Raw genomic sequence first — 16,752 nt, 5'->3', positions numbered from 1 at the left:
AATAATAATAATAATAATAATATTAATAATAATAATAAAGGGGAAATAGACAACAGATCTTACACAAAAAACCTGAATACTTGGGAAGCTGAATAGATGGATAAATATTAGCCATGGTCATTCTAGTAATAAAAGCCACAGTAATTCTAGAGGCAATGCCACACTTCTTTATTTTGCAACATTATTCTGAATAGCATCTATGGTGGATACTCCATACTGTTTGCTCACTTGTAGACATCAGATTTGTGGATTGATTTGGAATATTGGTAGAGCAGCTATTCTTGATGCATAGCTTCACAATGAGCAGGTGACCTCTGCCCTATGGTCACAAGCCTTACCACTCTAACAGCCAATAGAAAAATCCTCAGAGGAACAAGTGGGTCTTAGAACTCATAAAGGCTCCTATATTAAGTAAACCTGTGAGCCATGGTACAGTTGCTAGGCCTTATCTCTGCCAGTATTTCTGGCTAAGAAATGACAGTGCTGATATCTGTTTTATGCGCCTAGAGAACTGGAGGGGCTTTAGAAAGGGATAAAAACCAAATTGTCTATTTTATTCAAGTCTGGCTGAGATGAAACAATTGGAATATAAATATAATCTTATAGTTATACTAATCTATAATATATGCAATACATATTATATATAAATTTATATTTGTAGTTGCATATAAATTGTATGCTTATAATTTACATATAATATAATACACATATAATACATTTTGTATTATATATTAAATATATCATATATTATACATTATATTTTATTATATATTGCATATACATGTGTATTACATATAATACATTATATATCATATATCATATAATGTATGGCATATACTATATTGTACATATTATATTGCATATTTTATATTGTTTTACATATATTATATATAAATATATTTTTTGTATTGTAATATATTATTTATATAACATAGAATATAAATACAATTTAAATATGCTTATAAATGCAAGCCTGTAAATATTCACAAAAGCAGTACTGAACACTAGCAAAATGTTAGGGCAAACTCCTCAATGTGGCAAGGCACTCCTCACCTTCCCAAACTGGATGGTGGAGCTGTCAGAGTCTGACACTAAATGTAGTAAGCCATGGCAGTGCAGCTTTCAACCCTGACCAGAGGAACTTCTTTGTACAATGGACAGAAGTCAATGCCCTGCCATGACTATCAAAATGCTAAGAGCATGTGTGGGTTGAGTGCTCAGCCTCAAATAGCAGATCTATATAACCCATCCACACCACCATCAAGGTTCAAAGAATACAAGAGTGAGTTAAAAGACTGTCAGAGCTTCACAGTAGGTAGGAATGCCATGGAATACTGTCTTCTCCATGTGGCACCACCTGTACTCATGAACTCACAGCACTTACAACTACCAGCAGAAGATCCCCACAAGACTGAGCCAAATGAGAACAATATTCCTACAGATAACACTAAAATTGGATCCAATGAGTTACAAAAGATGTGTGTATCTGTGTGAGTTGGGGGAGGGAAAAAAAGAGAGATTGAAAGGAGAGACTGTTGACCTCCTGGGGAGAGGAGAAGATGGAAGCAAGTTAACTACCAGTGTTCAACAAGCAGGGCTCTGATTGTGTGCCTTCTCCTGGAGCTCTTTATCCTCAGTTGATTTTGCTTGTCCAACTTCAATGTTATTGTTTCTGCGTTTTCTTATTATATTTTCTTATGTTATGTTGTTATCTTTACAAGCTTTTTTTTTTTTCTAATGAGAGATAGAAATGTGATGGATCCAGAGGGGATGGGAGGTGAGGAGTAACTGGGAGGAGTGAAGGGAGGGGTGATCAGGAAATTTTGTATTAGAAAAGAATCTATTTTCAATAACAATGGGGGGAAAAGTCAGTGCCCCACAGGGTGGGGACCTCTGAGGCCAGATGCAGGAAGTGAGGCTGTCTGTCCTCAGGGTGTACTGTGATAGCTTTACCACACCAGGGCTTTTTCTAGTGCTCTGCCTTTGCTACATCTGGAAGCACAGTGGAGGCAATGGATATCCAGATGTGGAAATGCATGATGTCCTTGGAATACATTGTGGGTTTATTGCTTTCACAACTACCAATTGAAGCAGTACACTTTACTCACAGATTAATGAGCTTTTAGACATCAGCAGGCTATAAGTCAATAATCAGAAGAATAATGCCTTCAGAATACCTCTTCCTCATATCACGTCTTCCAGCTACAAAAATCAAGTTTGCATAAGAGTCAGAAAAGTGTAAACTGTAAAACCTGCTGTTGAACCAAATAAACAAAACAAAATACAATAACAAACAGGAAAAAAAACAAAAACAAACAAACAAACAAACAAATATTGAAAATTGTCTTCCAAAACCATGCTACATCACCAGTGCTCTATTTTTCCATGTCAACAGCAACTCTTCTAGGTGTTCTGAGTGAGATGACCGTCTTGTTATCTGTGGCAGTCTCCATCCTGGATGTCTTGTCCATATTAACAAAATTCGAGTGTGCAGTTGTAAACAGACGTGGTGAATAGAAGACATCAGCTCGTGCATTATGGGTAGTCATCAATCATCCACTGTCAGTTATTTCTGTGAGTAAGTCTTTGTTTAAAGCACAGAGGAAGAACGCTGTCAGACCACAGGAACAAGCTCTGGGCTATGCGCAGGTGCTACTACTCACAACTGCCAATCAAACACAGGACATTCCCAGACTGGCGATCAAGCACCACATAAGCTGTTGGCATATTAATTCTCCACCCCCTTTGATGTGTTTATTTAGTCACTTTATATCCCAACCACTGCCCATGCCCTCCAAGTCCCCCACTCTCACAGTCCCTCCCCCTGCCTCTTCCCCTTCTCCTCTTGAGTAGGTAAAGGCTGATGCTGGGTCTCCCCACACCCTTGCAAGTCTCTACACAGATAAGTGCATCCTTTCCCACTGAGGCCTTATAAGGCAGCCCAGTTAGGGGAATGGAGTCCATAGACAGGCAACAGCTTTAGAGACAATCTTGTTCCAGTTGCTTGGGGACCTGCATGAAGACCAACCTGCACATCTGCTACATATATGCAGGGAGCCTAGATCCAGCCCATAAATGCTCTTTGGTTGGTGGTTCAATCTCTGACAGCCCCAAGAGTCCAGGTTAGTAGATTCTGTTGGTCTTCCTGTGGAGTTCTTCTCCCCTTTGGGGCTGTCAATCCTTCCCCCCAACTCTTTTATACGACTTCTCAAGCTCCTTCTAATGTTTGGCTGTGGATCTATGCATCTCTTTACATTCATTGGCTTCTGGGTGGAGCCACTCAGAGCACATTTACGCTAGGTTCCTGTCTGCAAACATAACAGAGTATCTTAATGTCAGGGATTGGTGCTTGCCTTTAGGTGGGTCTCAATTTGAGGCAGGCATTGGTTGACCATTCCTGCATCTCTGCTCTGTCTGTGCCCCTGCACATCCTGTAGGCAGGATATATTTTGGGTGGAAGGTTTTGCAGGTGAGTTGGTGTCCTCATCCCTCCTCTGGGAGTCCTGTCTGGCTACAGGAGGTGGAGAGACTTTAGGTTCCATATCCCCACTGCTATGAGTCTCAGCTAAAGTTACGCCCATATACTCCTGGGATCCTCCCCCATTCCAGGTCTCTGGAATATCCTAGAGATGCCCCCATCTCCCACTCCTACTCTACACACTACCCCCAACAGCTGCAGATTTCCATTCATTCTCCTGACCCTCTATCCTGTCTCTACCTACACCTAATCCTGAACCAACCCCATTCCCCTCCCTATCCCCTCTCCCACATAGCTCTCTCCTTCCATCTACCTCCTATAACTATTTTATTTCCCCTTCTAAGTGAGATTTAAGCATCCTCCCTTGGGACTTCCTTCTTGTTTAGCTTCTTTGGGTCTGCAGAGTATATCATGGGTATCTTATACATTGTGGCTAATATCCACAATTGAGTATATACCATGCATGTTCTTTGGGTCTGGGTTACCTCACTCAGGATGATACTAGTTCTATTCATTTGCCTGCAAAATACATGGCGTCATTGTTTTAATAGCTGAATAGTATGCCGTTATATAAATGAACCACATTTTCTATATCTATTCTTTGGTTGTGGGGCATATAGGTTGTTTCCAGTTTCAGGCTATTATGAATAAGCTGAAATAGCAGTTCTTTACTTAAGATAGCCATCAACCTGAGAGGACTGGTAGACTCAGGTCTTCTCCCGAATACGTTAAACTCTTTAAATCCCTAACTTCGAAACAAACAAAAGCCAAATACAGAAAATTCTAGTTAGCTGAATTATTAAGAGGCATTCACCAAATTCTTGAAACTCTAAGGGTTTGAAGCATATTTGACGGGGAATGGCTTCTTGGATGCCTGAATCTGTATGAGAAAGTCTCCTGTCTATACGATAAAGGAGTAAAGGAGTTTTACTTAAAAAAAAAAATTTCTACATAATACTATTTTTTTAGTTCTCAAATACCACTCTCCTTCACATATAATACAATTAAGAGTAGATAATGTGATTATGAGTATGCACATGCATGTGAGGAGGCCAGGGATTAACTTCGCATGGCATTCCTTTGTTGCATATTCTTGGTGTTTTGAGGCAGTTTCTTATTGGCCTGAAGTTTTGCTGGTTAAGCTATATTTGCTGACTAACCCCAGTGACAGGCCCATTTTAAGCTCCACAATGCTAACTACAAATCTCTGATACCATGTGTGGTTTCTTCAGTGGTTGGAGGGTCAATCTCAGGTCTTCATGTGTCTACATCAAACACTTTACAAGTTGAGCTCTCCTAGCCAGTGACAACCTTGACAGGAAGTGATGCTGACGATGATCACAGCAATGTGAAGTAAATATTCTTTCTGATCAGTCTTTAGAAAATGGAGATGTTCTATTTTTCTTGCTAAGAATCAGAGCACAAAGGTTAGTAATGTCTGTAATTCTCTCTCTCTCTCTCTCTCTCTCTCTCTCTCTCTCTCTCTCTCTCTCTCTCTCTCTCTCTCTCTCTCTCTCTGGTTGAACATTTAGTCCTTCTGTTTAGGAGCCATACCCTTCTTGCCCTAGTCACCTGGTTGAGCTAAGCGGTTACTTCCACATTCTTCGAAATTCTTGGTTCCTGCTACTTTTAAGAGTAGGTTTTGAAAAATATACACCTACAGTATCCACTTGAGAAAGCAAAGGTAGAAAACTGCAATCTCTTTCAAATCAACTTAACCACCCACACTAGCCAGTAATCATTTGGTTTTCTTGTTACCCACAATGATAATTTTATATCAGTTTTTTTGCTACTGAGAGAAGGGGAAAGTTGCCATCCACTGAGAGGCTCAGCAGATTTCCATCTTAAAAGGAAAAAAAGGCCTGTCCTGCTAGCTGCATAATGAACTACTAAGAGATCTATCTTCAATACAAATATGCTTTTCATTTGTAAATTAATTTTTCATAAAAGCTGCCCTACAAACATATGGAAAGCTAAAGATCTGAACGAGAGGGAAATGTTTAATATTACATCAAGAACACACGTGCTTTGGAGGAAGGCAGACAAAGCAAAGACTTCCAGTGGCCTTTGGCTACATGAATGTTCATCATCTGACAGTGCTGAGAATGCTGTGTTGGGATTTCGGCTTTGGGATATTCATTTTGGACAATATCTGCCCTCACACTTTTAGATGAAAGAGCAAAAGAAATGGCTGGTATTGTCCAGTACCTCCTTATTTTGGTGCCAAAGGGCCACTTTTTCCTAGTGATTTCAGTACTTTCATGGGTTGATGTAGACAATCAGAAAGTCATGACGACTGCTGCCATCAAATATTGACAACGCATATTGTAGCCAACCTGGGTTTAATGATGTTTGACTTTTGTAGCTGTGACACTCACCTTCAGTCACTCATTCAGATATATGTATATCTCTTAGTTTCTGTCCAAAGGTGAGTAGTCTTGTGTGAATCAGTGTGGGTAGGTGTCTTATGTGACTTTGCTAAAGAAAAGCTCATGGTAGCCTGCAGAAAACACGTGAATACACAGATACCAGTGTTGTCGGCTATTGGCTCTCATTTGCTAAATTCTGATGTTTATTTCTCTTAAGGCTGAGGAAAAGGAGTGGGTGTGAAACACAGTGAATACTAATGGCCTGGTCGAGGCCCCATCACCATCCCCACTTCTGACGGTTGTGTTTATCAAGGCTAATGTATATTTTGGGGCACTCATAACATGTATGAAGTTAATGTACAAGGTCTGACCTTTACTTTCTTCCCACTAAGATTATTTCAGCTCCACACATGCAAAGCAGAGTATTATGTGAGAAATGAATCATATCAAAGAGAAGTAGTTACTGAAAACCTGCCAAATACCATAAACAGTGGTCAAAATGGAGCCCAACCATGTGCATGGAGAGTAATTGAAACTATGGATTCACTTGGGGCAAACAGGCAACTTTTCATTATGAATTATAAAGCTTTTCAAACATAAAATGATCTCCTAGAGGAGTGCATTACCTAAAAGGTTTCGATAAGCAATGGAAGGAGCTTTAAAGTATGCAGCAGGGATCAATCATGCAGCTGTATGGTGCCACTTACTCCTTGATAAACAATGTCCCATAACCTCAGAGCATTTCCATTATTTTCATCAGTACCCAGACATCAGAAGTGACAAAAATGTCAAATGATGTTTTATTTACTAGTATAAAACAAGTTCCTGTGAAAGTAGATATTCTGAGACAATGGAGGCTCATAAAGTGCATTTCCCAGCATCAACAATGATTTACATTGTCCAGTGAAGATAGAAAGCCTGCTGCTGGTGATGAAATTTAATTGGAATTTTAGTCATGACAGACATGGATTTCTTTCTTTTGGAAGAGGGTGTGTTCTGCCTCTCTGGCTGAAGGACAGTTTAGTATGACTGAAAAGAAAAATATTTAGTTGAAGCAGAACTTAATCTTTGTGTCATCTGCCAGAACATGTACTCTGATGCTTTTTCTTGCAGGAGTCATAAGAAAAAGTAGTCAATGTTGTATAGAGCTATCAATTGATTACATCAGTTGTCAACAACAATTTTCCAGAATAGAATGAAAAATGTAAAAATATCTCTCAAAAGGCCACTTAAAATAAGGCTAGGACTCAGTTGGTAAATTTGCTTGCCTAGAATTCAGGAAGCTCTGTGTTCAGTCCCAGCCTCCAGCCAATGGGAATTCTTAGCACATTCCCATAATCATAGTATTTCAGAAGTAGAGTCAGGGTGGTCAGAAGTTCTAAGTTATCTTTGAAGTAATTTGAGACCTCACTCTATGCACACCTGACCTTGTCTCAAAATCAAATACACAAAATAAGACTCAATGGCTAATGTCTCTGTGTTCAGGATGGCAACTTGCTTCACGTGCAATTGCTTCTCCTGTATCTTTGCATCAGTGGGATCTGTGCCTGCAACACCTAAGCACAACCTAGCAAGGCAACTACAAACTGGAATTGCTTCCTCAGCTGCCATTGGTCTCTGAAGCTCACCCAGCAGGGGGCTTAGTGCACAGCTCTAGTCTGTTCCTACCCATAAAGATCAGGTAGCTCAAGTTTTTGTTTTTGTTTTTTTAATTAAATGGGCTTGATTTCAGTGGGGGGGGGATCGCCTTTACATCCAGCTCCTATGCATATTTTTGTATATATGTTTGTGTTAGAGGAGCATAGTCTATTCTCCATTTGGTGATACATGTATATGCAACCCAGTTATCCATATATATCTCACATAAATACCCCAAATATATGAAGACATTTTTCTTTAAAAAAAAAAAAAATCCTTCTAGAGAGCTTAGATGCGTTTCCTATTGTGGTTTCAACCAGCATGGCAGCAAACCTCAGTTTATTCTACACTAGTCTACTTGGTTTGACAGGACAAAAAACTTATATCTTTGCTGTTGGCATTTACTGTTCATCTTTTTAGGATGCCAAGCAGAGAGAGGATAAAGCACAATCAAGCAGGATTTGTTCAATGCCTCAATGCTTGACTCAGCACAATCTGGCAGTAGAAAGATCCGAATTTGAGCAGCCTCAGAAAAAGAGCATCTTTTCAAATATCATCTAAAAAATAGGTCTTGAAGAAGAAAACTGTATCCGTCTCCCCTGTCCTTTCCAATTTCTTCCCCTGTGCAGCAATCTTGGAGGTTCCAAGTAATCTATGTTGTTTCAGAAACTTATTGCCGAGATCTCACAGGGTGTATATTTTGAAAGCCAAGTCCTCAGTTTGCAAGGGCAAATGCAGAAGTGATTTTAGGCTTTTATCATTGTAAATTTAGTCCCAAATATTCCAGATAGTTTGGGAAAGGGGGTAGTCTAAAGTATAGAATTGATGAATGCAGGGGAGAAATGGTTTGTTTATTTATGAGCATTTAACAATTTCTTCAGCAAGTTTTCATAGGAGGTAAATATTCTTACAAGCTCAGTACAAGCAAGGAAATAAAAATAAATTAAGAATGAATTTATCTGAATATATTATTTAAATACCTAAAGCATTGCTCTGCTTTAATGATTAAATTATGATCAATAAGAGCCTTTCATCTGATGAAGGGATTGCTGATCAGCAGCAGTGAAACTGTAACTGAGATGGAATGTTATCTCAAGGGATTCGCGCCCAATATTTATGGTTTTAACCTGTAAAGATGTCTGCATGCATATCTGCAACCTTGTCCTACATGTAAGTCTATGCACACATGCATGTACATGCCTGTGAGAAAAACCATCTTTTGACACCTCCTTATCCACTCCCAATGGCTCTCATGCCTTCAGTCTGTTGCTTTTGAGAAAAAACATGTCCCCGCAGCTAAATAATCCTTAAAGAGATCCGTGGATACATCTCATTATTAGCAATCCATTTTTAATTGTTCATTTTACTCAAACACCATTTGAATACTATTCAATTTACAATTTCATCTGAGAACCAAAAAGGCCTAAGGTCTATCTTTTTTTTTCTAAGAAAAGGATAAAGAGTAGGCAAAATTCCATAAAGGTTGTTAGTCCTCTAATTAATTTTATGTATCAAGCAAGCATTAATGTGTCCTGCTATTTGAACAGAAGTCTTCTTGCCAAGATGCACGTGTTGTCATGCCCACTTCCCAGGGAAACCTAGTCACAAGCTTTGAAGCCAAATCTGCTGGCAGCTAATGATGAGCTTTGAAGCAATGTTCACAGATCATTTGCTTTGATGGCATTTAGAAGCTTTCCTCGCCTCGGTCCGATTCCACTGTAAGTAGAGTACACATGCAGCCCTTGAGAACTAATGAATACAGAAAGAGTTTTCAGGGAACAGCTGACTAGAGTCACACCATTAATGCTCCTCATAGATGACCTATACTCACTTGAAAAATAAACCGTAGAAAGGATGTTGGGTAGCTAGGACTATATTCACAGGTGAGCTGGTGTGATATGTTACTTTCCATCATGGTTCTCCACCTAAAGCTCATAATGTGTAAGTAAACTTTCTATAAAACTAAAATGCCACAGCCATCAGTCATAATCTGATGACTGATTACAACAGTTGTTATAAAGACGTAAATCCTGAATATTTACGACAATCGCATCTCAAAATTATTACATCCTTTTTCTTCAAAATCCATCAAGGGGAAACAGATGGCTAACACATATAAACTTCAGTGGAGAAAGATACATGCTTTGTTTATGACTTTGGCCTTCCTTAAAAATCAATGTTAAAACCCTTAGGTCTGACTTTTTTCGGCTCTGCATCTTTGTGTATTTTGCCTCAACACTACCTGATCTAATTTAATAAGATGCAAGTTAAGGAAGTACTTTGGCTACTTATCAAGGGTTTCAGATGACATATTATGACTATATATAAAAATCAATATTTGCTAATCACTTTAGGGCAGGAACTATTCCAGGCCGACAAGTCTTAACTTGCAGATGCATTCAAGATTAATTAAACTCCTCTCTCCTGGTCCCCTCTTTTCACCTGTATGGAATAAGTAAATCAGTGACAATCTAAGCAAGTTCAAATAACCAGAGCTTCAAATCTGAAGCCACTACCATCTCTTCTTTTTTTTATCAGTAATTTATTTTATTTATCTAAAGACTTCACTTACATAAAAGCAATTATCTCACAGCATTTTCTTTTTTTAATTATTATTATTTTTTCTTTATTTACATTTCAAATGCTATCCCAAAAGTTCCCTATACCCCACCCCCACCCCTGCTCCCCTACCCACCCACTCCCACTACTTGGCCCAGGCCTTCCCTTGTGCTGGGTCATATAAAGTTTGCAAGACCAAGGGGCCTCTCTTCCCAGTGATGGCCGATGAGGCCATCTTCTGCTTCATATGCAGCTAGAGACACAAGATCAGGGGGTACTGGTTAGTTCATATTTTTGTTCCACCTACAGGGTTGCAGCCCCCTTCAGTTCCTTGGGTACTTTCTCTAGCTCCTCCATTGGGGACCCTGTGTTCCATCCAGTAGCTGGCTGTGATCATCCATTTCGGTGTTTACCAGGCACTGGCATAGCCTCACAAGAGGCCGCAATATCAGGGTCCTTTCAGCAGAATCTTGCCGGCATGAGCATTAGTATTTAGGTTTGGTGGCTGATGATGGGATGGATTCCCAGATGGGGTAGTCTCTGGATAGTCCATCCTTTCATCTTAGCTCTAAATTTTGTCTCTGTACAAAATACTCCTTTCATGAGTATTTTGTTCCTTATTCTAAGGAGAAATGAAGTATCCACACAATGGTCATCCTTCTTGGTTTTCTTCTGTTTTGCATAATATCTTGGGTATTCTAAGTTTCTGGGCTAATATCCGCTTATCAGTGAGTGCATATCTAGTGACTTCTTTTGTGATTGGGTTACCTCACTAAGGATGATATCCTCCAGATACATCCATTTGCCCAAGAATTTCATAAATTCATTGTTTTTAATAGTTGAGTAGTACTCCATTGTGTAAATGTACCACAGTTTCTGTATCCATTCCTCTATTGAGGGACATCTGGATTCTTTCCACTACCATCTCTTATGCTCATTTGCATACAGTACTCAAGAGTCAAAATTTGTGGTTTCTCTCCAGGTTAAGGAAGATTTTCATTTCAAAAGCAAAGTTAACAGGGTCATTTGCTAGAGAAAAATGACCATTCCAAGTTGATAACATTGACTTTGGGGATGTTCTTGTTGTTGTTGTTTATTTGTTTGTTTTGTTTGTCTTAATTTTTTTGTTTTCTTAATCAAGGGAATGCAGGGATAACATATGGTTTGGTTTCTGTCTTCCTTTATGACATACTTTGATAAATTTGTGACCATCAAAGTTGAAATATCACCTGCTTTTGTAAGAACGAGTGGTTTGGTTTGTGCAATTTTATGTGTGTATTCAGTCCCCTGGATGTGTTCTGCTTTTGTGAAATTATTCCAGTAAAGTCCTTACTCCTCGTCTATGCTTTGGAATGAGAGACCAATGTTGAAAAGTTAAAGTTTCTTTACTGTAAAGTCACTAATTAAACGAGACCTGTTTGTAACCTAATGCTATGTGTAGAGCTTGGGACTCGACTGAGATTGGGTATCACATACATGTGAAGTGTTATTAGCATGCATTGGAAAAACCTGGAGAGCACAGTCCTTCAGTTTGAAGAGAAGCAGCTGTTGGTGCTGCTCCCCTGGGGAGAGAGACCAGTGTATAAGCCCAGCACAACACCCAGAATATATTGACAGGTGGTTAGTGAAAACGATACCATGTGAACCAAATATCTCAAATGTGGATCAATATAGACCAGTGATGAGGTTATAAATACATTGATTTACTTTGTATATGTCTGCAAATAAAAAGCCTGCGAATTGGCATACTAAAATGATGCTCCCGACCTAAGGATGGAGTTGATCAGCTTATTCTCTACCATCCTCCAATCAATCCAGAAAAGAGAGGTGAAAAACAAGACATATTCAGAAGGATGACCCCATTAATACTCAATTGCTATTGAATCTGGTATGTTAAGGCCTTAGAGCAGTTATCCAGAAATCTCATGTCAGCTTTTGTATTTGCCAAATTCAAAATGAGACAAATTTTCTCATAGAATGGTTTTATTAAACATTATTTTATGCAAGGATTTAACATCCTAATTGATTCTGATGAACTCTTAGAATGAGTTGTTAACTCCATTTATTTATTGAGTAAGTCAGTGGCTGTGATCCTATTTATAAACTTAAATATCAATTTTTGCAGTGAGAATCTATTAAAATAATGTTTCAGTATTCATTAAAATTTCCACACATACTATAAAGACAAGAAATACTATATTTTGATAAACTATTCCAGAGAAAGGATGCACAGAATGGGTTGGCCTCACCATAGAACACAAACCTGGAGTAATGAATCAAACTATCCGTCACATGTATTTTAAATCAACCCAACAGTTATGAGCAATGGTATAGTTTAGAATCTCCTTTATGCTGCCAGTCATCAATATGAACATAGTGTTCTGGAGAAGTGGAGTCAGATATTGTGAAGTTCAAAGATATTTGAAGGACAACATATAAAAGATTAATAAATTAATCTACTGTTCTCTGTAAGAATGAGGAATGATGGTAGGTTCCTAGCTTGGTCATGGACATTAGTAGATATCATTTTAATAAAGAAAATACGAGGGGCATGAGAGTGACATGTTGACAGTATTACTAAGTCTCTTAGGATAAATGAAGTTTGAGGTATTTAGGTAGAGGTGACCAAGGGTGTAGTTGAATATTTAAATCTAAAGCCTAGAAAGAAAGTCTCAAGCGAGCTTGTCATTTGCATGTTGTGAGAATGCAGATAGAATATATAGCCATAGAAATGTACATGCTTCCCTAAGGTATGAAAGTTGAGAGAAGGGAAAGACTAGAAAGGCACCGTGGAGAATTGACAATAAGAACCTTGTGAGACCCTACTGGAGAATGCTAGCACAAATGATCTAAGATTTTAAAACATGCAGTCCTCTCCCATGTATGAGCTGTGCCAAATAGGGTGTTTGTGGTGTCCTACTATGTTTATAGTATTGTCACTGATTTGCTCATTATGTAGACATAGAGGACCAGAGGAGGGGAGTTTAATTAATTTTAAATATATCTGTGTTTGTGAACAATTGCTTCACTTTTATGATTTTTTTTAAATGAAACCTTTAGCTTAAAAGTTAAACAACTATATTTTAAGGTAAAATAGTGGACTGGAAACTAAAGTGGAAATTTCTGGTTTCTTTAGAGACCTAATTGTGTCTTGTGATGTTTTCCTAGAAACTGTCTTTGCTAATGCAGACACAATGGAAAATGTTTTGCTAAGATCAGACACGTGGTGTTTTTCTAAACAAAAACTGGAAAAATGACATGTGATGTTCTTTTTGTGTTTTATAAAAAGATAAGGTTCTGGTCGGTGCCAGTCCTGTGCCACCTTGGGTGTGAACTCAGCAGAAGGTCCCAAGGTCCCCAGAGGACACCACAGGCATCCTAGCATACCCAGGATATTGGGATCACTGGTGAGTGGAACACAACATCTGTTCCAAAACAACTGGAAGGGGCTTGTACCACCATAAACAGGGACACAGGAAACCCGCCTGACCAGCAGCTGGGGTTCATTCTGGTCGGCACCAGCCCAGTGCCACCTTGGGCTCAAACTCAGCAGATGGTCCCAAGGCCCCCAGAGGACTCTCCACAACACAGGTGCCCTAGCGCACACAGGATCTTAGGATAACTGAGAAAAATTGGTCTCCAGAGAGGACTCTTACCCCAGGACTCAGGTGACAGTGCCATCTTGTATCCAGAGTCGCTCAGAGACCAGTCCACACAGGAGAGCACGTGGGTCACAGAAGCAGCAAAGCTTCTTGGACAGGGTCCCTTCCAGCCTTCATCCTCAGCCAGGAGGCAGAGCTGAGACCCAGACCACTGTGCAGCTACCCTGCAAGAGGAGAGCTTGCCTGGAGAGAGTGCTCAGACCACTGGGACCCAGGACTATTAGGAGTGCTGACAGAAGCTAACAGAATCACAGGAGGAATAAGCTCCAGCCAGAGACAGCTAGAACATCTAACACCAGAGATTACGAGATGGCGAAAGGCAAACATAAGAATCTTAATAACAGAAACCAAGACCACTCAGAATCATCAGAACCCAGTACGCGCAGCAGAGCGAGTCCTGGATACCGAACACACCCGAAAAGCAAGACTCAGATTTAAAATCATATCTCATGGTGCTAGTGGAGGATTTTAAGAAGTGCATTAATAACTCACTTAAAGAAATACATGAGACACTGCTAAACAGTTAGAAGCTCTTAAAGAGGAAGCACAAAAATTCCTTAAAGAATTACAGGAAAACACAACCAAACAGCTGATGGAACTGAACAAAACCATCCAAGATATAAAAGTGGAAGTAGAAAAAATAAAGAAAACACAAAGGGAGACAACTCTAGAGATAGAAATCTGAGGAAAGAAATCAGGAACCATAGATGCAAGCATCAGAAACAGAATACAAGAGATGGAAGAGAGAATCTCAGGTGCAGAAGATGCCATAAAAAACATGGACACAACAATCAAAGAAAATGCAAAGCACAAAAAGATCCTAACTCAGAACATCCAGGAAATCCAGGACACTATGAGAAAACCAAACCTAAGGATAATAGATATAGATGAGAAGGAAGATTTTCAACTTAAAGGACCAGTAAATATCTTCAACAAACTTATAGAAGAAAACTTCCCTAACCTAAAGAAAGAGATGCCCATGAACATACAAGAAGCCAACAGAAATCCAAATAGACTGGACCAGAAAAGAAATTCATCCCAACACATAATAATCAGAACAACAAATGCACTAAATAAAGATAGACTATTAAAAGCAGTAAGGGAAAAAGTCAAGTAACATATAAAGGCAGGCCTATTAGAATTACACCAGACTTCTCACCAGAGACTATGAAAACCAGAAGATCCTGGACAGATGTAATACAGACCCTANGAGAACAAAAATGCCAGCCCAGGCTACTACACCCAGCAAAACTCTCAATTACCATCGATGAAGAAACCAAAGTATTTCATGACAAGATCAAATTCACACAATATCTTTCCATGAATCCAGCCCTTCAAAGTATAACAACGGGAAAATTCCAACACAAGGAGGAAAATTATGCCCTAGAAAAATAAGAGAGTAATCCTTCAACAAACCTAAAAGAAGATAGCCCCAAGAATAGAATCACAACTCTAACAATAAAAAAATAACAGGAAGCAACAATTACTTTTCCTTAATATCTCTTAATATCAATGGTCTCAATTCCCCAACAAAAAGACATAGACTAACAGACTGGCTACATAAAAAGGACCCAAAATTTTGTTGCATACAGGAAACCCACCTCAGGGACAAAGACAGAAACTATCTCAGAGTAAAAGGCTTGAAAACAATTTTCCAAGCAAATGGTCCAAAGAAACAAGCTGGAGTAGCCATTCTAATATAAAATAAAATTGACTTCCAATCCAAAGTTATCAAAAAAGACAAAGAGGGGTATTTAATCCTCATCAAAGGTAAAATCTACCAGGATGAACTCTCAACTCTGAACATCTATGTTCCAAATGCAAGTGCATCCACATTCATTAAAGAAGCTTTAGTAAAGCTCAAAGCACACATTGCACCACATACAATAATAATGTTAGACTTTAATACCCCACTCTCATCAATGGGCAGATCCTGAAAACAGAAACTAAACAGAGACACATTGAAACTAACAGAAATTGTGGAATTTAACAGATATCTACAGAACATTTTATCCTAAAACAAAAGGATATACCTTCTTCTCAGCACCTCATGGTACCTTCTTCAAAATTGACCATATTATCAGTCACAAAACAGGCATCAACAGATACAAAAATATTGAAATTTTCCCATGCATCTTATCAGATCACCACAGACTAAGGCTAATCTTCAATAACAACATAAATAATAGAAAGCTAACGTTCACATGGGAGCTGAACAACATTCTACTCAATGGTCAAGGAAGAAATAAAGAAAGAGATTGAAGACTTTTTGAGTTTAATGAAAATGAAGCCACAACATACCCAAACTTATGAGACACAATGAAAACAATCCTAAGAGGAAAACTCATAGATCTGACTGCCGCCAAAAAACTAGAGAGAGCATATACTGGCAACTTGACAGCACACCTAAAACTCTATAATAAAAAGGAAGCAAATTTACCCAGGAGGTGGCAGGAAATAATAAAACTTAGGGCTTATATCAACCAACAAAACAAAAAGAACTATACAAAGAATCAACCAAACCAGGAGCTAGTTCTTTGAGAAAATCAAAAAGATAGATAAACCCTTAGCCACACTAATTAGAGGGTACAGGAACAGTATCCTATTTAACAAAATCAGAAATGAAAAAGTAGATATAACACAGAACTTGATGAAATCCAAAACACCATCAGATCCTACTACAATAGGCTATACTTAAAAAATAAAAATAAAAAATAAATAATAAATAATAAAATAATAAAATAATAAAAAAATAAAAATAAAAATGAACTGGAAAATCTGGATGAAATGGACAATTTCCTAGACAGATACCAGGTACCAAAGTTAAATCAGGATCAGGTTAATGATCTAAACAGTCCCATTTCCCCTAAAGAAATAGAAGCAATCATTAATAGTCTCCCAACCAAAAAAAGCCCAGGACCAGATGGGTTTAGTGCAGAGTTCTATCAGACCTTCAAAGAAGACCTAATTTCAATTCTCTCAAACTATTCCACAAAATAGAAACAGAAGGCACTCTATCCAATTCATTCTATGAAGCCACAATTAC

Source organism: Mus pahari, chromosome 13, assembly GCF_900095145.1.
Source record: "Mus pahari chromosome 13, PAHARI_EIJ_v1.1, whole genome shotgun sequence".
Lineage (NCBI taxonomy): Eukaryota > Metazoa > Chordata > Mammalia > Rodentia > Muridae > Mus > Mus pahari.
This window is presented reverse-complemented; position numbering follows the sequence as displayed.